Below are 22,269 nucleotides of genomic sequence, written 5' to 3'. Positions count from 1 at the left end.
ATGTGACTTTATATGCAAATAGGGTAATTTCCGAACAGGAAATAGAGATAAGGGCAGATGTAATTAGTTAAAATGAGATCATACTGGAGTGGGGTGGCCTCTAATCGAGTTATCACTGGTGTTCTCATAGAAAGGGGACATTTGGACCCAGACGCTCACACAGGGAGAAAGCCATGTGATTGAAGTACTGTTGCCACGAGCCAAGAAACTACTAGAAGCCAGGAGAGAGTCCTGGCACAGATCCTTCCCTGGCGCCCTCGGGGGAGCATGGCCCCATTGACACACTGATCTTGGATATCTAGCCTCTAGAACTGTGGGACAATAAATTTCTGTTGTTGGAGTCACCCAGTTTGTGGTACTTTGTTATGGCAGTCCTAGCAAGTGTGAATATCCTTTAGCCCCGTATTTATCTTCTTCTATTATAGGTGGGCAACTGCTTAATTTATGTTTTTAGCCCGTAACACCCCCAAATACCTTATAGATCCATGTGGCAGTGTTGTCTGCTAGGACATTTGCATGTGGATAGCCCACAGAAACTAGAAACTCTTAAACCACACTCGTCATTTCTCAGATGCCACTTGTTCCCCCTTTTTCATTTGTCTCTTGCTGAATCTACCCCATTGCCCACTGTCAGAAACCTGAGTGACAGCCTACAACTCTGCTCCCCCCCTTGTGACGGGCCATCAAATACTAAAGGTTACACCTCTCACCCATCTCTGGAGTCTTTTCTGTCCACTCCAGACCCACCTCCACTCCCTTCCAGATGCCTTCCACAGCGATCTTTCTGAAACACAAATCTAATCAACTCACTTATCTGCTTTAAAATTCTTCAGAGGGGCCTTATAGCTTCCAAACAAAGGTCAAATCCTGGAGTTTAGCTGATAAGATCTTTATGGTCCGACTGCTTGCCACCCTGGGTAACCCCATCTCTCACCTTTGCACCTTTCGCCTGCTTTCTGCTGACATACAGACGTTCAGATCTCCTCCTACCTGTCTTCATTCTACCTGATGCCTGCTCAGTCTTCAAAACTCAAACGCAGCCTCTTCTGGGAAGCCTTCCTTGATTTCCAGCATGATTCAAAACCTGCTTCTGGGTGCCAGTAACCCTCTGAGCGTAGACTATTACAGCAATTTCACAATGCACTGCAATTGTTGGTTTCCACCCCCTTTCTCTCTCCCCGCCCCCCGCCCCGCTACTAGTAAGGCACTTGAGAGTAGAGACTTCAGGCTTTTTCCAACTTTCTTTTCACAGCCTAGTGCCTGGTACACGCAAATGTTTCCAGGTGGAAGGAAGGGGAGGGGAGAGAGGGGGGGAGACTCTCTACCCTAACCTGTTTTACGGTGTAAAATATAAGACCTTGAGACGCAGTAATTTCTCCTCATTTTCGGTGACGATTGTGTCCTCGTTGACTCATTGTCAGAATTTACTGAAAGTAAACGCAGAGATTTTTTTCCTCTCTCACTTTCAGGAGTTGTGATTGCTCTGAGTAATGAGCCATTCTGTCCTGGAGACTGGCCCTTTGCAGCCAGGGCAAACTGAAGTCATTCCCCCGAAGGCACAGACTTTGCAGCGTGTTTACAGGGCTGGGGGGAGGACGCGTGTTCTGGAGTAGCTCTGAGAACCGCGCCCACCCTTCTGCCCGGGGACCGCGATTGGTCCTCCGCCGCGGCGGGCCGCGGGAGCCCGCAGTCAGCGCGCGCGAAAAGCAGTCAGGAACCGGGCGCCGCGTTGCGTGTGCTCTGCCTGCTGCGTGTGCGGAGATTAGCGGCCGCGCCGGGGGCCGGAAACGCGGCGGGCGCTGGGCAGTGCGTAATCCAGGATTTGCAGCGGTCGCGCGGTTGATGGAAAACAGATGTCTCAGCCCTGGGCCTGAGCACAGGATGGAAGTGACCGATCCGAGTGCCTCTTGGAAGCGAGGACACCGAGTTGAGGCTCTTCGGGATCCAGCCGGGAGGCGGCTCTCCCTCGGCTCGTGGGTTTTCGCGGCTTCAGCATAGAGCCCGAGAGCGCCGGGCGGTGCCGCGGCTTCACCCGCCGCGGGCAGTGCGCGCCTCTTCTGTCGCCGAGCGAGTCGCCGTCGCTTAGTAAGTCGGTTGTTGCTGGGCCGCGGCCCGGGCTGTGCGTGCGCGGCTGCGCAGGTGGGCCCGACCCGGCCCCCTGGAGCCTCTCCTCTGGGCAAGGTTTGCGTGTACCGAGGTGTGCGGAGCCACCGGAGGCTCCGCTTCCGGGTCCTAGTCGGTAAGGCGGGGGTGTGCATGGGGGGGAGCCAGGGACCGGCCGCTAGCCGGGCGCCTGCCTCGCTCTCCTGGGGCGGGAACTCTCCGCCAGTCCCGAAAAGTGTGCGCCGAGCTTCGGAAGAAACGCTTTTCTCGTCATTTTGCAACTGAGGGGAATAGAAAAGAAAAGATATTCTTCAACCTTAAAGCAGTAGGTGTAATAATTGTTGAAAAGACGGGTTTCCTTCTCTCTGTCTCTTTACATTTCGGTCGTTTCCCTACAACCAACTACTGAAACCGATTTCCTTCCTAATCAGCCTCTACTCAGATCCTCTGCCCAAGTTCTTAGAGGAGAGAGATGTTGATTTTTGAGGGTTTTCAGGGCTTTGTTGGTTTGATATATTATGAAAAGGCATGCCCCATGTTGAAAACTGCATGCTGCGTACAAATTAGGTAAGAGGCTGGGAGTGGAGAGGAACATTTGTCGCGTGAAGTGCCTGTCAGATCCCAAGCTTTCTATGAACTCTAAATTGGTTCCCACCTGTAATCCAACCCCACAGGCAACTGGGTCTTCACCCCTCCCCTCCCCTCAGAATTCAGGAACCTTAATTTATGAACAGAGACAGCTTTAGATTCAACCGCTTTTGAAATGGTTGATTTTAAAGCACCTAGAGTTCCAGCCATCCAAAGAGTGGCTGAGCCCCTAGGGTGGTAGGTATGCTCACCAATGCCTTTTTTCCCCGACGAGACAGTTTTTAGCCTATTTTCTTCTAAAAATGGAGTGTAACTTTTCCATCAGTCATTTTAGAATACAGTTATGGGCTTGTTGCGCGGCTCCTTGTATTTCCGAGTCCTTTACGGGGGGGGGGTGGTGGTGGTGGTGGTGGTGGAAGAGGTAATGTGCTTGTTTCACTACCACCCTGCTCTCTTGACCTCCAGTCTCAGTTTGCCACGTGATTTCAACCCTGCAGACCTAGTACCTGCCTTTCGGTGGAAAGAAACAAAAGAGCAGGAATGACTCAGAATCCTTGGGTTACCACAACCTTAACCAAAGATGCAAGGGATTTGATTGAATTCTTTATTATGCACATTACTTTGTTCCTTCCTCTTCAAACCTAAGTATATCTAGCAATTAAGGATCAATTATAAAAAAACAAGCAAAAACTCTACCTCCCTCCACCCTTAGGATAAACACAGATTTGGTTGAGTCGGGCATGGCCACCAACACTAATGAAATGTCTTCATGGTGAGATAATTCATATTCTGGACTGGGTACAAGAGGATAGCACCAGATCACCCCCATATTTGCACATTCTTTTCCCTGGACCCTTCCTTTTTTTCCCTACCATTTTCTATACTCTTATTTAGGTACATACCATGCCACTCTTTTGGATCATGGAATCTAGGATATAATTACCTTTTAGAGTCAACTTTGTTTAGATGACAGTGTCCCCTTATCAGTATTCTCAGAACATTTTTCCAAATCCTGCCTTTATTTCCCTGGAAAACTCTTTGTCTATTAAATCCTCCATTGGAAATTCCGTTGTATCTTTCAAAAGCAAATATGGCACCTACATCTTGAATTCTTTTTCTTGCATCATCATTTTAATGTTGACTTGCATGGTTTCCTGATTGTCTGGTCAGCTTACTTCTGCTTCATATGGAAACACAAATGGAAAGAACTTCGCGGGCTTCCCTGGTGGCGCAGTCGTTAATAATCCGTCTGCAAGTGCAGGGGACACGGGTTCCAGCCCTGGGCTGGGAAGATCCCACATGCCATGGAGCAGCTAAGCCCATTCGCCACAACTACTCAGCCTGTGCTCTAGAGCCCGTTCGCCACAACTACTGAAGCCCACCTGCCTAGAGCCCATGCTCCGCAACAAGAGAAGCCACCACAATGAGAAGCCTGCGCACCGCAAAGAAGAGTAGCCCACACTCGCCGCAACTAGAGAAAGTCCGCGCGCAGCAATGAAGACACAGTGTGGCCAAATTAAATAAATTAATTAATTAAAAAAGAGAAAAAAAAAAAGAAAGAACTTCGCATATAAGACACTGAATATAAGTGGGTTAAGGAGTCTCCCTGAGAATTAAGAGCACACACTCTGGCCTTTTCTTTGGTCTGTCCTAGGGTTGAATTCTGCCACTGGAGTTTCTGTCCACTGCTTCCTCTAGAAAGAGGCTGGATATTTACCTTGGGGCTCGGACGGGATCTGTTTATTTGTCCTTTTCTGAGCAGCAGTAACTCACCACCTCTCCAGCCACTGCTTGGTGAGAATTTGGCCTGCTCAACAGAGATAACCCAATCTGGTAATACAGCAATGCTGGAAAAACCTTTCAAAGCGCCATACTGAAATTCTAAAATCTGGGAAGATAACATGTTCTTCTTCTCTCATTACTCCACTAAAAATGACACTGCTTGGTTTATACCAAAATCCATCTTGGATTATAAATTCGCAGGAGACAATCTTAGCTTGATTTATACAGGCTCTAAAGGTTTATGCTGGCAGGTGTTGGCAGTATGCTTCTGCTGCTAATGATGCAGCTAGGAACGGTGACGGTTTTCCTTGGGGGTTTCATAAGAAAAATATAATACTTTCCCGAATATCTGTTTGAGTGGCTTCTCTGAGACTGTTATCTTACAAACCCTGAGTCAAGGCTGAGTCACTGGCATACTCCGTCTCCAGCATTATTTCTTATGCTCTTAGATATCAGACCTTAAGACTGACCTGCCAGTTGGCAGGTCTGAAAAAGTCACTGCAACTTATCTGAGAGTTTAGTTTATTTTCTCTGGAAGAGAATGGTAGGTCTTTGATATGGTTAGTATTTGTTCTTAGAAGAACTGGTAAATTCAACCTTTGAGATAAGTAGCTGGAGGGGAAATGAAGAGGAATAAACCTAGTGAGACTAAACCAACTGTTTACCAGCCACTCAGCTTTTATGTATTTTTTAAGAGTTTAGTGGAGGGCTTCCCTGATGGTGCAGTGGTTAAGAATTCACCTGCCAATGCAGGGGACATGGGTTCGAGCCCTGGTCTGGGAAGATCCCCTGTGTTGTGGAGCAACTAAGCCTGTGCGCCACAACTACTGAGCCTGCGCTCTAGAGCCCGAGAGCCACAACTACTGAGCCCAGTGCTACAGCTACTGAAGCCTGCGTGCCTAGAGCCCATGCTCTGCAACAAGAGAGGCCACCGCAGTGAGAAACAGGCGCACCGCAACGAAGAGTAGCCCCTGCTCGCCGCAACTAGAGAAAGTCTGCGCGCAGCAACGAAGACACGGTGCAGCCAAAAATAAATAAAAGAAATAAACTTATAGAAAAGAAAGAGTTTAGTGGAAATTCAACCTCAGAATTTGAGCTCTTGTTGGCAAATATTTTGCCTTAATGAATACTGATTCCTTCCTATGTAAAACTATTATTTTTGCATATCCTGCCTTTGAATCTCATCTTAATCCTTGAACAGAAATGTCCTCTCCCTAGAATTTACAATACCTTCTTCTTTTCATAACATACTGGATGTCTAGATGAAATTTATTTAGGCAGAAGGGCTGGCCAGGAAGCTTAGGACGTGTCCTTGAGTCAGACAAAAACACCGTATAGGTCAGCATCTTTATTAATTTATGACAGTTTAGAAGGTCCCAAATAGAAGTTGTGAAATTGGTTCTCTTCCAACCTGACTGCAGTAAAATGAATCAACATGCAGACTTCTGGAACCAGAGCAGTTTGTACAAATATGCTGGAGGCAATTGGAGTTCTGGGAGTTGCTTAGCTTTCTAAATCACCGTTTCCTTATTAGAAATGTTTTTCAGGTTTCAGAATGTCTGCTGTTGGAGGGATGTCTTTTTTTTTTTTTTTTGCGGTACGCGGGCCTCTCACTGTTGTGGCCTCTCCCGCTGCGGAGCACAGGCTCCGGACGTGCTGGCTCAGCGACCATGGCTCACCAGACCAGCTGCTCCGTGGCACGTGGGATCTTCCCGGACCGGGGCACGAACCCATGTCCCCTGCATCAGCAGGCGGACTCTCAACCACTGTGCCACCAGGGAAGCCCGGAGGGATGTCTTTTTTAGTTTACATATAGTAATTGATTTAAACCAAAGTATGGAGAGAGGCATAAAGTCTGGCTGACCTGCTTCTTTCCTATTAGGATCAGAGCTAGCATTTTAGGACTCTCATCGCTGACCTTCAGGGATGCCGATTGTGAGGACCAGGAAGCAAACAACATGGAAAGGTTCTCAGATTAAGACTCTTGAAAAGAGAGATCCGACTGAAGACCAAAAATGTGAAAGATTAGACCCAGTTTTGTTTTAGAGTGTTCTGTCCAATCAGGTAGAAGAAAGGAAAGCTGTGTTTCCAGCCCAGTCTGCCATCAAGACAATTTATTGAACAAATATTATGTTTCAAACCCCCTGCTTTATGATCTGAAAAGTACAATAGTGTAAAAGGCAGAGCATAAACCTTGAAGGGATTTTCAAGCCTTGGTGGTACCTTTAGACATTAGCGAGCATCTTTCTCCCACCTGTTCTCTGATTTCCTTACCTAGGAAACCAGGTCTAGGGCTGTGGTAGGAGCCCCCTCTGTAGTTCAGCTCAGATTCCTGAGGGAATCATGATGTCCCCTTGACCTGAGAGTTGATTCCTTTGGCAGCAGAAAGTGTGTTCCTGGCTCTTCACCACGACGCAGACAAAGTGACACTTTCTACCTATCCCGGAGACTCCTATTCGGTACAGGCTCTATTCCTATAATATTCCTTCCCCAGCCATCAAGCAGTTCGACAGTGACCAGGCTAGCATCAAAATTACCCATAATGGGGGCATAGCTATCCTTGAGATTTGCCTTAATTAAGAGGACGAGATCAGGTCTCCTTAATCATGAAAATAACCACTCAGATTAAACAAAGACAGAACTGTCTCTTTTGCTGAACACATGCAAGTTATTTAAATTAGTGTTGCACATTCGACAATGGTGTCAAAGCTATATTATAAAACCACCTAAAAGAATGAATTTTCTGGGCCTTTGCTTAGGGATAAAAAAGGCATTAGCCACATTGCAGGGGATTTGCATCTTGTTAGCTTGTCTGGATATCCTCACTATTGGACACAATGGGAGGGTGCGCAGCTGTCTTTGTAGCTGGGCAGGCTGCCTTAGTTATAATTCTGCTGGGAATGAAGATAGTGAACTGGAGGCGCAGGATGGGGAAGAGAAAGGGCAGGAACTTGCAGGACTCAAAAGAAGGGAAGCTTGGGGTCAGTTCTGACCCCTCCCCTTTTTGTGTAGTTCAAGGTTAACAGCACGCTTTGCTTTAGTTTTAATATTTTTTTAATTGAAGTATAGTTGATTTACAATGTTGTGTTAATTTCTGTTGTATAGCAAAGTGATTCAGTTATACATATATATATATATATACATTCTTTTTTTAATATTCTTTTCATTATGGTTTATCATAGGATATTGAATATAGTTTCCTGTGCTATACAGTACGACCTTGTTGTTTATCCATTCTATATATAAAAGCTTACTTCTGCTAACCTCACCCTCCCACTCCATCCCTCCTCCAACCCCCTCCCCTTTGGCAACTACCAGTCTGTTCTCTATGTCCAGATTCCATTTCTGTTTCATAGATAGGTTCATTTGTGTCATATTTTAGATTCCACATATAAGTAATATCATATGAAATTTGTCTTTCTGACTTACTTCACTTAGTATGGTAATTTCTAGTTGCATCTATGTTGCTGCACATGGCATTATTTCATTCTTTTTTATGGCTGTGCCGTATTCCATTGTATATATGTACCACATCTTCTTTATCCATTTATCTATTGATGGGCATTTAGGTTGTTTCCATGTCTTGGCTATTGTGAATAGTGCTGCCATGAACATGGGGGTGCTGCCATGAACATGGGGGTGCATGTATCTTTTTTAAAATAAATTTATTTTATTTATTTTATTTTTGACTGCATTGGGTCTTCGTTGCTGCACATGGGACTCCTCTAGTGTGACGAGCGGGGGCTACTCTTTGTTGCAGTGCACAGGCTTCTCATTGCGGTGGCTTGTACTGTTGCAGAGCATGGGCTATAGGTGAGTGGGCTTCAGTAGTTGTGGCACGTGGGCTTCAGTAGTTGTGGCACGTGGGCTTAGTTGCTCCGCGGCATGTGGGATCTTCCCAGACCAGGGTTCGAACCCGTGTCCCCTGTATTGGCAGGTGGATTCTTAACCACTGTGCCACCAGGGAAGCCCTGCATGTATCTTTTTGAATTATAGTTTTGTCTGTATATATGCCCAGGAGTGGGATTGCTGGATCATATGGTAATTCTAGTTTTTGTTTTCTGAGGAACTGCCACGCTGTTTTCCATAGTGGCTGTACCAACTTACATTCCCACCAACAGTGTAGGAGGGTTCCTTTTCTCCACACCTTTTCCAGCATTTGTTATTTGTAGACTTTTTTAAATTTATTTTTTAATTAAAAATTTTTTTTTGGCCATGCCACACGGCTTATGGGATCTTAGTTCCCTGACCAGGGATCAAACCTGGCCCCTCGACAGTGAAAGCGTGGCGTCTTAACCACTGGGCTGCCAGGGAATTCCCTGTAGACTTTTTAATGATGGCCATTCTGACTGGTGTGAGGTGGTACCTCATTGTAGTTTTGATTTGCAGTTTTCTAATAATTAATAATGTTGAGCATCTTTTCACGTGGCACAGTTTGCTTTAGCGGCAGCGCAGGTGCACAGTCATCTCCTCGGTATTGGTGAGTGAATCACCTCCTTGCAGATTTGGGGCAGCTGGCTCTCCAGTATTGCTCAGCATATGTCCAGGGCTCCCTCTGCTTACCTCCTGCATTGTTTTTTTATTTTTTTTTAAATTTTTATATTGGAGTATAGTTCATTTACAATATTTTGTCAGTTTCAGGTGTACAGCAAAGTGATTTGGTTATACATACATATATATCCATTCTTTTTCAGATTATTTTCCCTTATAGGTTATTACAGAATACTGAGTAGAGTTCCCTGTGCTATATGGTAGGTCCTTGTTGTTTATCTATATAGTAGTATGTATATGTTAATCCCAAACTCCTAATTTATCCCTCCCCCCACTTTTTCCCTTTGGTAATCATAAGTTTGTTTTCTAAGTCTGTGAGTCTGTTTGTGCTTTGTAAATAAATTCATTTGTATCATTTTTTTTCAGATTCCACAAATAAGTGATATCATATGATACTTGTCTTTCTCTGTCTGACTTCACTTAGTATGATAATCTCTAGGTCCATCCATGTTGCTGCAAATGGCATTATTTCATTCTTTTTTATGGCTGAGTAATATTCCATTTTATATATGCACCACACCTTCTTTATCCATTCCTATGTTGATGGACATTTAGGTTGCTTCCATGTCTTGGCTATTGTGAATAGTGCTGAAATGAACATTGGGGTGAATGTATCTTTTCATGTTATAGTTTTATCTGGATATATGCCCAGGAGTGGGATTGCTGGATCATATGGTAGCTCTATCTTTAGTTTTTTAAGGAACCTCCCTACTATTCTCCATAGTAGTTGTACTAATTTACATTCCCACCAGCATTGTAGGAGGGTTCCCTTTTCTCCACACCCTCTCCAGCATTTATTGTTTGTAGACTTTTTTGATGACGGCCATTCTAACTGGTGTGAGGTGATACCTCATTGTAGTTTTGACTTGCATTTCACTAATAATTAGTGATGTTGAGCAGCTTTTCATGTGCCTCTCGGCCATCTGTACGTCTTCTTTGGAGAAATGTTTATTTGGATCTTCCTGCATTGGATTCTGCTTATGAAAGGCAAAATAATTGCCAGATTAGTCGAGGAAGGAGACTGTAAAAGTGAACCTCTTATGAAACATGAGCACGTATCCTGGATACCTTTCTTCTTTTAGTGTGACCAATCAGAAGTCACCCAAGGGAGGACGATAGAAAGGTACTCGAAAGGGCTGAGTGTTTGCGTCTTGATGGCTACAGAGCAGAAATGGCAAAACTTAGGTGCCTTTCTCTTCTAAATCTTAGCCAATAATGAGGACACTAATCAGAGCCAAACTTAACAAATAGCTACAGAACCTGGTCTCCAGATACCTGGTGCCACGGAAAAGAAGTCTTGTTTTACAAAGCTATTTCCATTTTAGGGAAGCAACGCCCGTAAATCTGTTGTGCCACCTACTCTACAACAAAAGAGCCTTAGATGACACATGCTGTCTTTTGCCCCAGGTCACCTGGAAGTCACACAGTCATGTTGTACAAGGAAGTAATGTGACGGGGTGCCATTTGCTTAGAGGAAGGATGAGCAGAGGCTAACTGGGGTCTTCGTGCTGTTTTTGTCTGCTTTCAGCCATCAAGTAGCAATTACCTTTTGACTGTCTTTCATCCCCTCCCTCCCCAAACGTCTCAAACCAGAAACCTGAAGTACAAAGTAATTGATGCCCGAAGGCTCAAAAACCCACTTGAAGCTGCAAGCCACCCATCAAAACAACATGGAAAGTTCTAGGAGCCTGAAATGGGAAGAGGCGGGAGTGTGAGGGGGGTGTCTGTGCAAGCGTTCCTTTTTCCTGTGACATTTATTCTAATGTCTCTGCTTCAGCTACAGACCCCACAGAAGAAGATATGTTTTATTCATTTTTAACACAATGTCATTAAAAGAAAAAAAAAACAATAGGATCTGTCTGGGATTTCCTCTATAAGGCTTTTACTTGAGGAAATGCTTAAACAAAGCTTCTGAATTTTTAATAAGCATCTATCACAGATCAAATTCATACTACTTTCTAAAAAAGCCTTTACATGTCAAGAGTAATTAAGAATTTGCTTTGAATAGTTAAAAGCAGTTTCTGTAGTGGGAGGGGGCTAGATTTGTTGAGTTATAAAATTCTGAATTCCATCTGCATGGGAGCTGGTTTTCAATTTGTAATGCAGGGCAAGATATTCTTAGCATGTTCGGGGCTTATTCCACACAGGATGCTCCATGCTAGAACTAAATCTAAATAGAACTGAATAGATTTCCTTTCTTAGATATTTTTCCCAAACCATTTCCTCTTCATCAGGTCCCTTGGGTAAAGACATTCACCAAAGTGCTGCCAGGTCTCTCTACGAGTCCTTTAGTCTTCAGTCTGCATTATTCAGCTGTTGAGCTAGAATCTGTCCATAGGTGGTCCGTGGGGACAGGAGGTCACCAGCAGACCAGAGGGAGGGAGTCAATCCCAGTGGAGACACTCAGACCTCCTGCTTGTCTCCTAGATGTATCTTCCAGGACGTAGAGACCCAAGGCTCAGCTTTCTGAATTCTACACATAAAAACTGCTACAACACGTACATTCTTAACATGCAGGCTGTATTTGGCATCCACAACTTAAGACGGATCAGTTAATTCACTCAAAATTATTGGCCAGGCTTTAAAGTTTCTGGAACAAGTACCAAAGTGAAGTAAAAGAAAAAAAGTTAATTTAACCCCTTTAAAAAAAGCAGCATTTAAATTGAGAGAAACAACAAGTCTAAATTCATATGGCTGGGGAAAGTTTGGTGGTTTGGGGATGTGAATACTTACCAAACACATCAACTCCATATACCACTAAAGCTTGTCTTCTTTGGAAATTGGAGAGAGCTTGGCTCTTCTTTGATTCGATATGCTCATGGGATGAACCAAATTGAGATTCAAAATTGACAGAGGTTGACTTGCTTTTTGTATTTCAGGCATATTTAGCAGTTCTTGTTTAGTTTTCAGTCATAAAACCAGTAGAATTAAATCACCAAATAAAACCAGAACAAAACATTAAACCTGTTGACTTCAGCATAATATATTACGTGCAGATTTATGGCACCAGAGCTGATGGTATCAGGGACCGTCAGTTATGTCTTCCGAGAGCCTGGGGTACTGCATGCCTTCAGGTAGATTGAGGTGACTGCACGCTATCTATCTTTTATTTATGAAGGTAACCCTGCCGACCCACTGGATGTGCTTTGCGGTTTTCTCCATCCTTCTTCCCACTCTATTAGTCGTGAAATTTATTGGCCCAGGTGGCACGAATCTAGAAGAACCAGCTCACTTGACTCAAACCCATAATTTCGTCAGCAAGGCAGCTAACTAGGTCAGCTAACTTGCCACTGAGGTGATAATAATGATTTAATCTCACATTTGAGCAAATCTTTACCTTTTAAAAATCACTTTCACATAAATGGTTCCACTTATCTTTACAATGACTCTGAGAAGTAACATTTTAGAGGTGAGGAAAGTAAGGCTCCGGGAAGTCCAGTGACTTTTCCAGGAAAGGAAGAGTTAGGAATCACAGCTTGGATGTCCTTCTCGCTAACCCAAATGACGCTCAGTAATATTTGATCGGATGTTATGTGATAAAATAATACAAGAACTGTGGGAAGCTCTGGACGAAAGGATGTTTTACTGAGAAAACAAATCGGAAACCACTTTTCCAAAGGTGTTCGGAAAAGTGGTTTCCAATGGGGACTTAAAATTTAACTCAAGACCCGAGACTATTACACAAGAAACCATTAAGGAACTATGTGAACGAGACACGATCAGTTGTCAATTCATAGGATACAGACGATTAGTACATTGACAGTTCAGAGAAGGGAGAGAAAACAATAGTGACAGTGTAATGGAGGAAGAGGGACTGAAGTTTGAGCTTAAAGCATGTGCGAGGTTTAGATGGGAGAAAGAAGTGGGTGGGGTATCATAGGCTGTTGGGGACATCCCAAGTAAAGGCGGAGAGCCATTGCCAGATGTAGATTAGAGGGAGACATATCTGATTGGAGGAGGGACTGACCAGAAGGTCTAAGTAGGGAAGTCGTGGGAATTACGGTTGAATGGGGAAGATGGGACCAGATCAGAGATCTTGAGGGCCAAACGGAGAAACATGGACTGATGTTTTCGTCCGTAACATGTGTGGGCAGAGTTGGCTCCTTTTGAGGGCTGGGAGGAAGTTGTTCTATGCCTGTCTCCTAGCTTCCGGTGGCTTCAGGCATTCCTTGGCTTGTAGATGGTCTTTTCCCTGTTTCTTCATGTCGTCTTCCTTCTCTGTATCCAAATTTCCTTTTTTTTTTTTATAAGGACACCAGTCATATTGCATTAGGGTTCACCCTAATGACCTCATTTTCACTTGATCACCTCTGTGAAGACCTGTTTCTAACTAAGGCTCTTTCTGAGGCACTGGGGGACTTCAGCACATCTTTGTTTTTCCGGGGCGGGGCGGGGGGACATAATTCAGCCCATGACAGGAGCTTTTAAAGAGTCCTGAGCTGCAGAGTAAGAGGGGGAAAGGTTGTTTCAGTAAAGATAGACAAACAACAGAATACAGAGTACACTGGAGGGAAGGGAGGGAGCTGTAGGCTGGCAGCAGAGGATGGAGAAAAAAACAGGTGAAATCTACAGACATTTCAAAGGAGTGGTTGAAAAGATTTCAGGAGTAGAAATGATAATCAGTCTAGAACACGGCAGTTCACAAGAGCATTTCCGCTGTGCTACCTGCTTTGATCTCGATGACTGTGTCTGGAATCCCAGGGTTTCTGGCCTGGGAGAAAGACCAACGGTGAAGTCATCCACACCAGTGAGGGCAGCTGGCAAAGGCAGCTGCACGTGCTGAATTTGAGGCGGTGACAGAGTGGAGATGGCCACTGGGTCACTGGGAGCCCGAGCCAGCTGTCCTCTCTGTAGACATAGGTTTGGGAGTCAGAGGCACTCAAGCTGTCCTGTAATCCACAAGAGTGGGCGAGATCTCCGAGGGAGAGAATACAGAAGGGGAAGGCAGTGGGCTTGGAATTTTGGCAAATTCCCAGAGTCAGGATTGCTAGGACGTCAGAGCAGCAGCGTTTAAAGAGGTAGAGGAGGGATAGCGAAGTTCTGAATTAAAAGAGTTTCTAGTGGCAGTTTCAGGAGCTATAGAGGGTGGGAAGGGAATAGGAAGAGAACTGGGGGCGGAAGCAGTTGGGGTGGTGACCTGGGGGAAGACTTGGGTTTTAGCTCAAATGAAGACCACGGGGAGAGCAAGTGTGGGGAAAGGGAGGAAGGAAAAAAGAGGACGTAACCATAGGGTGGCAGGATTCAGAAACGGGGGAGTTATTCTGAAGTCATGTTTTCTTAAAGATACCGTTTACAAATCGTAAAATTCACCCTTCCTGGTGTTCAGTTCTCTGAGTTTTGACCGTACACACAGTCATGTAACCACCACCACTACCAACATGGAGAGCAGTTGCAGCTCCCCCAACATTCCTACGTGCCGAGGGGCTTTTGGAGAGGAAACTAGCGTGTATTTGAAGTCAGAAGGGAGGGAAGTTATGTTATAGGAGAAATAGGTGGCGCTAAAGAGGAAGGAAGGGTTAACTGAGGGAGTGAGACCCTGGAGGCCACTAAGAACAGGTCAATTCTAGTGAAAAGGAACATCTCCCCTCTTCCTATGAGGCAGCAGGGAGAGTGCATACGTTCAGGGTCTATGATATATTTTGGCGGTGGATTCCTAAAGTCCTGCCAGCAGAATCATTTCCTGCTGAGCAAGATGTTCACTGCCATATTCCATAACTTCTGCCTTGGAGGTATTGTTTCCTATTGCAGTTACTGTCTGCAGGAATTTGGTTTGCTTTGGGCTGTGAGCCCACATTCTGCTGCCACGGAAAACTGTAGCAATTTTAGAACTAACAACTTCAATATTCTCCAAAGTGCATCTGCATCTTTTCCTGAACCATACAGTGCAAACACTTGGCAGCAAAAAAGGCTTCCATCCCCATAAATGCGTGTGACAGGCAGTGAACAGCTCACTGCCGAAGGGCTAGCTTCCACAGACAGGTCCTCAGGGTGAAATTTGGCAAAAGAGATTCACTTCTCATCCTGTTATACTTTTGGCTTAAATCACCCTGCAGTGAAGTTCCCTCCTGCGGTCTATGATGTCGCTCACATCTCTCCTCACCTTTGAGGTCCCACCACTGTCACCGAGTTCAGGCAAGGGAGGTAGGAGGAGTTGGACAGCCGTTCTCAAACTGTGGGTTCCACAAGCAGGTTGTGAATCAAGTTGTGGGTTGCCAGCAGCCTATTTAAAATATGGAATAGAATAGAAGGCAGCAGGGGGCTAAGTGTGGTCTCAGGCAACTTTTGATTCAGTGAAATACACATTTCTGGACTGGACGGCAATGTAAAACGTGTTTCTATTGTGGATCACATTCACAAATGTGTGAGAAATTGAGGTGTGGTGTATGGGTCCTTTACTAATAGTGTGGCCCTAGGCAGGTCATTTAATGTCCTCGTGGCTTAGTTGGAGCCATAGTCTGTAAAATGGGGGAAATAACAATATCTATTTCATATGGTTGTTGAAAGGATTACAGAGAAAATACATGGAAAGCATTGTGGACTGTACCTGGTTAATAGTCCATGCTTATGATGATGATTTCTTTTCCTGCCCAGATCAATAGCCCAAACCTCTGTTTCCTACCCAGACCTTTCTTCTGAGACTAGAACTGTGAACCCAACAGTCCAAACTTGAACTCAACTCATCAGCACCTTCTCTCTCCAATCCACCCCCTCCCACCAACCCATCCCCGCCCCCCCCAAGCACACAGAGCCCTCTGCTATGGAGTCCACTTTTCTATGAGAGATGCCCTCACTGCCCTCTCACCTAGGCTGTCTGAGCATCGTCTTACTAATTCTTCTAGGAAAAGAATTCCGAGCGTGGTCACCACCGAGACTCGCTGGATTAGTGAGATTCTGCCAGCAGTCTTTCCCCGCTCACCACACCTCGGCGCGCATGTGTCTGTCTCCTCCAGCCTTTCATGTAAGTCTTCGATGGCTCTTCGCGGGTTCCAAGTTAAAGTTCACACCCTTCAGCCTACAAAGCGAGGTCCACCGTGGCCTGGCCTCTGACTGCCTCTGCACCCTCATCTCTCCCACCCAAGCCTTGTGCCTCCCTCTCTGATCATTCCAAACTGCTTGGTGGCCCACACACGCATGCCTTGAGGTTTCCTCTGCCTGGAATGCTTGCTCCATCTTTCTGTTGTATAGCTCTTGCTTGTCTTTTCAGAGCTCAAGGTTAATTTTCAAGTGAGAAAGTTTTAGGTTTGAATCGCCTGATCAATAGTTAATAGCTGTGTGATTCTTTTTTTTAAGTACTAAAAAGAATTTTTATTTTAGTCCTGGTTGCTTTATGGTTTTTTAAAATTTCTATTTTATATTGGAGTATAATTGAGTTACAATGTTGTGTTAGTTTCAGGTGTACAGCAAAGTGATTCAGTTATACATACACATATATCTATCTCTTTTCAGATTCTTTTCCCATATAGGCCATTACAGAGTGTTGAGTAGAGTTCCCTGTGCTATACAGTAGGTCCTTGTTGATTATATGTTTTACATATAGTAGTGTGTATATGTTAATCCCAATAGCTGTGTGATTCTGAGAAGCAAATTTCTGAGGCACCTGAAGTCAGTTTGTGCATCTGTAAAATGGGAATAGCAATGTCTGCCTCATAGAGTTGTGAGGATTAAATTAACAGTGTAAAGAATAGTGCCTGGTGCATAGTAAGTACTTAATGAATAAATGGCTGTGATTGTTAGTTTATTTAATATAATTATTTTTAATAAATAATAAAAGGTTCAGTTCACATCCTTCTGGACCAGAGCCTCTCGCAGACCGGAATGTGTCAGGTTGTCCAAGATCAGTGTTTTTGTACCAGCTGTCCCTTCTGACCAGTTACCCTTCCCACTCTTCTTCCCTTGACCAACCCCTACCTAACCCTTAAGATTCAACCCAAGGGTCACCTTCCAGGGCACCCTGTGCTCAGCTCCATCAGAGTTCTTGCCTCCTGAACTGTGATGCCTTTTTTCTCCCTGGATTCTAAGTCCTGAGGGCTCTGTGCCTTGTTCACCGCCGTATCCCAGTCTCCCTCAGTGCGTGCAGATGCCCGAAAATATATTACATGATCAATAAACGTATCCTCGATGAATGAATGGATGGATGAGCAAACTGCTGTAATTACTTCCTGACTGGTGTTCCTGCCTTCTGTCTTTCAGGAAATTCATTCTGTTAATTGCAACCAGATTAGTTCTCTTAGAGTTCTGTCATTCCCCTGTGCTTCTCAAACTGCTCTGGTCACTGCACTCTGGCAGTTAACGCTGGCAGTTAGGACTGCCCACAAGATGGCCTCTATTTAGTGTTCCAGACCTTTCTATCTTTCTCTGCCTTAACCATGGAAAAACAGGCTGTTTTCCTTCCCTGTGGAGTGGGCCCCACAAACCCTGTGAAGCCCTCTTCAATGCTAGTATATGACAATTCCAGAACCTTTCTGATCCAGTTTTTAATGACCAAAAGTAACTTTCCTCCATCCCCCTCTGCACCCTCTGCAATCTGCTACGGTCTTCTCTCCTGGAGAAGATGGTCCTCTATCCAGCAACTTATTTACATATTTGGTTTTGACGGAAAGTGTTTTGAGTCCTAGAATTGTGTCTTAAACGTCTATGTGAACTTTCCAGCGTCTGGAACATCACGTTACTTGTCGTTTCTCATAAGTAAGGAAACGAACAGAACTGAAAATCAACCAGATCTGGCTCTCCTTTCTGCTTGCTGCTTTAACTCTGGGGGGTTGGGGTAGGAGAGATTAGAGTTTAACCCTTCCTTGCCCTTTGATTCTTAAATATAATTCATTTAACTGTACATTGGCACTGTGTTATAACCACATTGTACCAGGTGTCAGTAAGCATGTTTGAGGAATTAATGATTAATTAGTGGTTTGGTTTCTTTTAGAATTAATATACCTTCAAGTCCAGTGTTTATGGTTCTTAGTGACTTAGGAGTGTACATACTAATAAAACGAAGAGTCAAAGTATATGAAATGTGAAGATGTAAATACACATACACATTGGTGGGTGGTAGTTGTATATCTATATATATACGTATGTACTCTACGTTATCAAGCAAAAAACTGGAGGATCAGGACAGTCTATGAATGGGCTTACAAACATTGAAACCTAATTTTATTTCTTTTTTCAAAGACGAGAAGGTCCATTGGTAGTTTGTTCTCCAACGCCATCCCTCTGTGCTCTGCAGCTTCCCTGGTTGTGCGAAGTTTGAGGTGTGTGATGGGCCATCTGCCATGGTGGTGCGGGGGGCCGTGGAATGACCTTCAGAGCTGGTCCTGGGTCCAGACAGTCTAAAGCTCAGTTTCTTTACACATGAAACTGAACTTCCTTCCTCTAAGCAAAAGGGCCAGGCAGTTGGACCTTCTGACCTTTATTTGTGCTTCTGTCCCTCTTTCCATCTAACCCCTGAGTAACTGTGAGCCTTAAGGTGGTGGTGGCTGTAGGTTTTGTGTGTCTGAGTGCAAACAGTACTCAGGAACAAGTTGACAAACCAAATTAACACAACAGTTTTTAGGGAAAGTTTGCCAGTTCTCAGTTGTGTATGTGTTTTGACGGCTCCTAACTTCCGAAATTATTAAGGCATATGCTATGTGGCATAACACATTTCACAATTTACACCTAAGCAGATTTCCTGGAGGTAAAGATAATGAGTTCGCTGTTGTGAAATATCACATCTGCCCTTACTGACAGGAGAGACATGTGGAGTATATTGATGATAACCAAAACATGACTTCCGTGCGCTTTTGACGTTAGTCCTAGAAAACCACAAAATCAGAACAATAAAGGGTCATTTCTCTTGGCATCTGAACACCAGAAGTATCCAAACAGTGGCATTATTTTTAAAGAATTTTTTTCATCCAGTTTTAAAAATCATGCCAGTGTGATCATTGAAGAACATTTGCGCTGAGGAACAATGTGAGTGGGGATGCTGTGATCCACCAGCTTCAAAGGACTAGTGGGTGGTGTTGCAACAGCACAATCCACTGAATACAGGGTAAACTGGACCATGGTGGACCGCTCCACTAACATCAGGGTGTTCTTGCTGTCAATGCCAAGTTGGGTGGTTCTTGGTCATTTACATGTTTTGGTAGGTCCAGGCTATGCTCAGTGTTAAATTTCAATCATTCATATAACACATGGTACTTGTTAAAGCACCATTTAAAAAATTTTATTGAAGTATAGTTGACTTACAATATTGTGTTAACTTCTGCTGTACAGCAAAGTGATTCAGTTATACATATGTATACATTCTTGTTCATATTCTTTTCTTTTATGATTTATCACAGGATATTCAATATAGTTCGTTCCCTGTGCTATATACTAGGACCTTGTCATTTATCTATCCTGTATATAATAGTTTGTATCTGCTAATCCCGAATTTCCAATCCTTCCCTCTCCCACCCCACCCCTTCACAACCACAAGTCTGTTCTCTTTATCTGTGAGTCTGTTTCTGTCTCATAGATATGCTATTTGTGTCATATTTTAGATTTCACATGTAAGTGATATCATATAGTATTTGTCTTTCTCTTTCTGACGTACTTCACTTAGTATGATAATCTCTAGGTTCATCCATGTTGCTGCAGATGGCATTATTTCATTCTTTTTAATGGCTGAGTAATATTCCATTATGTATATATACCATATCTTCTTTATGTCAGTGGACATTTAGGTTGTTTCTGTGTCTTGGCTATTGTAAATAGTGCTGCAGTGAACATAGGGGTGCATGTATATTTTCGAATTATAGTTTTGTCTGGATACATGCCTAGGAGTGGGATTGTAAAGCCCCATTTTCAATCACTGCTTTTTTTTTTTTTTTTGGCAGTACGCGGGCCTCTCACTGTTGTGGCCTCTCCCGTTGCAGAGCGCAGGCTCGGGACGCACCGGCCCAGTGGCCATGGCTCACGGGCCCAGCCACTCCGTGGCATGCGGGATCCTCCCAGACCGGGGCATGAACCCATGTCCCCTGCGTCGGCAGGCGGATTCCCAACCACTGAGCCACCAGGGAAGCCCCAATCACTGCTCTTTTAGAGTTAAGATAACTAAGCTCCAGAAATATTATTAATCCAAAATAGATTAGGTAGGTCCCTAGACATTTTGAATAAATACTCTTCTCTTATTTCTAATAAGATGGTTCTTTGGTCTCCATTTTATTCAAACCAATGATTCCTATCTTACAAATTTGTCTTGAGAATAAAATGGGGTATTTAACATAGAACCTGGTACATAGTAGGTGCTAAATAAATGTGAGTTCCCTTGCCATTCACATACCATGAACCAAAATGTGTGTAAGGGAAAAGTAATATACATAGAATAAGTGAGTGTTATTTACTGAGCACTTACTTACATCTAGACCCTGCTATATCCAGGGATAAAAAGACAGGTGAGGGGGCTTCCCTGGTGGCGCAGTGGTTGAGAGTCCGCTTGCCGATGCAGGGGACGTGGGTTCATGCCCCGGTCCGGGAAGATCCCACATGCCGCGGAGCGGCTAGGCCCGTGAGCCATGGCCGCTGAGGCTGCGCGTGCGGAGCCTGTGCTCCACAACTGGAGAGGCCACAACAGTGAGAGGCCCGGGTAGCGCAAAAAAAAAAGACAGGTAAGGCCCGGTCCCGGAGCTCACTCTCTAGTAGGAGGGGCAGACATTTAAACTAATAATTGCTGCAGAGGGTGATAAGTACAGCAATAGTAGTACATACAAGGAGGGATGAATACCTTGCCTGAGTGAAAGGGCTATTGGGACAGTTTTCAGAATAGAGGTGATGTATCAATTGAATCTCTAGCAAGAGAAGAAAAGGATTGGATTCCAGGCAGAGGGAAAGCATGTATAAAAGCACAAAGGTTTAAAAGACACAGGGAGAGGAATAACTCAGGACTCTCTGGAGGCCTAGAATGAGTGCAGTTAAAATCCTTCATAGAAGACTTGTTGGAGGGCAAGCCTGGAGCCAATAAGTACAGCAATTCCAGCCCCAATTACGTGCATTGCAGCAGCTGGCCTTAAGTGTCCCAAGGTTAGTCATGGGATCTTAGTGTGTACAGTGACCTGGAGTGGTTTCAATGCTCTAGTCACCGCAGGGGGGACCAGGATATGAGGTCACAGAGGCCAAAGAGGTCCAGACCCTCTTGTACCAAAACCTAAAGGCTCCTGTAATGGACTGAATGTTTGATTGCCCCAAAGTTCAGATGTTGAAGCTGTGACCTTCCAGTATGATGGTATTCATTTGTAGATGGGGCCTTTGGGAGGTAATTAGGGTAGATGAGGTCATGAAGGTGGGGTCCTCATAGTGAGATTAGTGCTCAATCTCCCAGTTAGAAAATAGCAGTGGCTTATATATATATATATATATATATATTTATATTTATTTATTTATTTATTTTGGCTGCACCAGGTCTTAGTTGTGGGATCTTTTAGTTGTGGTGTGCAGACTCCTTACTTGCAGTATGCATGTGGGATCGAGTTCCCCGACCAGGGATCGAACCCAAGCCCCCTGCATTGGGAGTGCGGAGTCTTACCCAGTGGAGCACCAGGGAAGTCCCAGAAAGTAACTCTGGCTTTGATTAATTGTTCTAGAGATTTTTATCCTATAGGCAGCTCTCTTTTTCTTTTGCCTTTCTGTTTTCGTATTCTCTTTCTAGTCCCTTCTGATCTAGAGAAAAAGTTATCTCCTTATTTGTAATCGTCAAAGAATCACCATCATACTGCTTTGACTTCCCCTTCTGTGCAGAAGTGCTGCCTGGTAAAGCAGTAACATTGTTGAGTGAAAGTGGAGGGTTGGAAGGGATAAATGCATGTCAGGAATCAGTGGCCTTCTCCTGGTCCTCTCTCCTTTTCTCTTCTCTCCACTTTCCTCTTCAACAAATAGCATGACTGTTAATCAGGTAATATCTCCCTTGTTCATCTTTGGCTTAATCAGAAGCAGAATTTTAGAGAAACATAAAATGTCCGTGCATGAGAGCATCTGAACTTCCTGCAGTGACAGATAGGATCACTAAAAAAAGCTGAAAATCACATCCATAATTCCTTATTTGAATTAAATATAAAAGATTATTACTGCCAAACTGTGCATAAGGATTGCGAAGCAATTTTTGGAAAGGTTTCCCTTTAATAAGATGGCAGATACTTAAGGCCAAGCAACAAAAATAAAGAGACACATCTTATTTGGTAGTGTTTTCTTTCCAATATGGTTTTAGGCTCCCTATTTGAAGGAAGAGGT

At 44.2% G+C, this 22,269-nt stretch overlaps 1 protein-coding gene across 4 annotated transcripts in view; it reads left to right on the top strand.

Moving 5' to 3' along the window:
* The window catches only part of TRIM2 (tripartite motif containing 2), a 119,986-nt gene that overhangs the window by 15,975 nt on the left and 81,742 nt on the right, over positions 1-22,269 (top strand). The window contains exon 1 of one of the 4 annotated variants that reach the window (XM_004312110.4): positions 1,851-2,085. The exons of 2 other annotated variants lie outside the window; for them this stretch is intronic. The gene's annotated coding sequence lies outside the window, so the exon portion shown is untranslated. Of the gene's footprint in view, positions 1-1,850; positions 2,086-22,269 lie in introns of those variants that run through there. One more of the 4 variants, XM_019926630.3, reaches the window with a different exon arrangement.

Source organism: Tursiops truncatus, chromosome 5 (genome assembly GCF_011762595.2).
Source record: "Tursiops truncatus isolate mTurTru1 chromosome 5, mTurTru1.mat.Y, whole genome shotgun sequence".
In the NCBI taxonomy this organism is placed as follows: Eukaryota; Metazoa; Chordata; class Mammalia; order Artiodactyla; family Delphinidae; genus Tursiops; species Tursiops truncatus.
The sequence above is the reverse complement of the archived record's forward strand: the minus strand, read 5'-3'. Positions and strand labels throughout refer to the sequence as shown.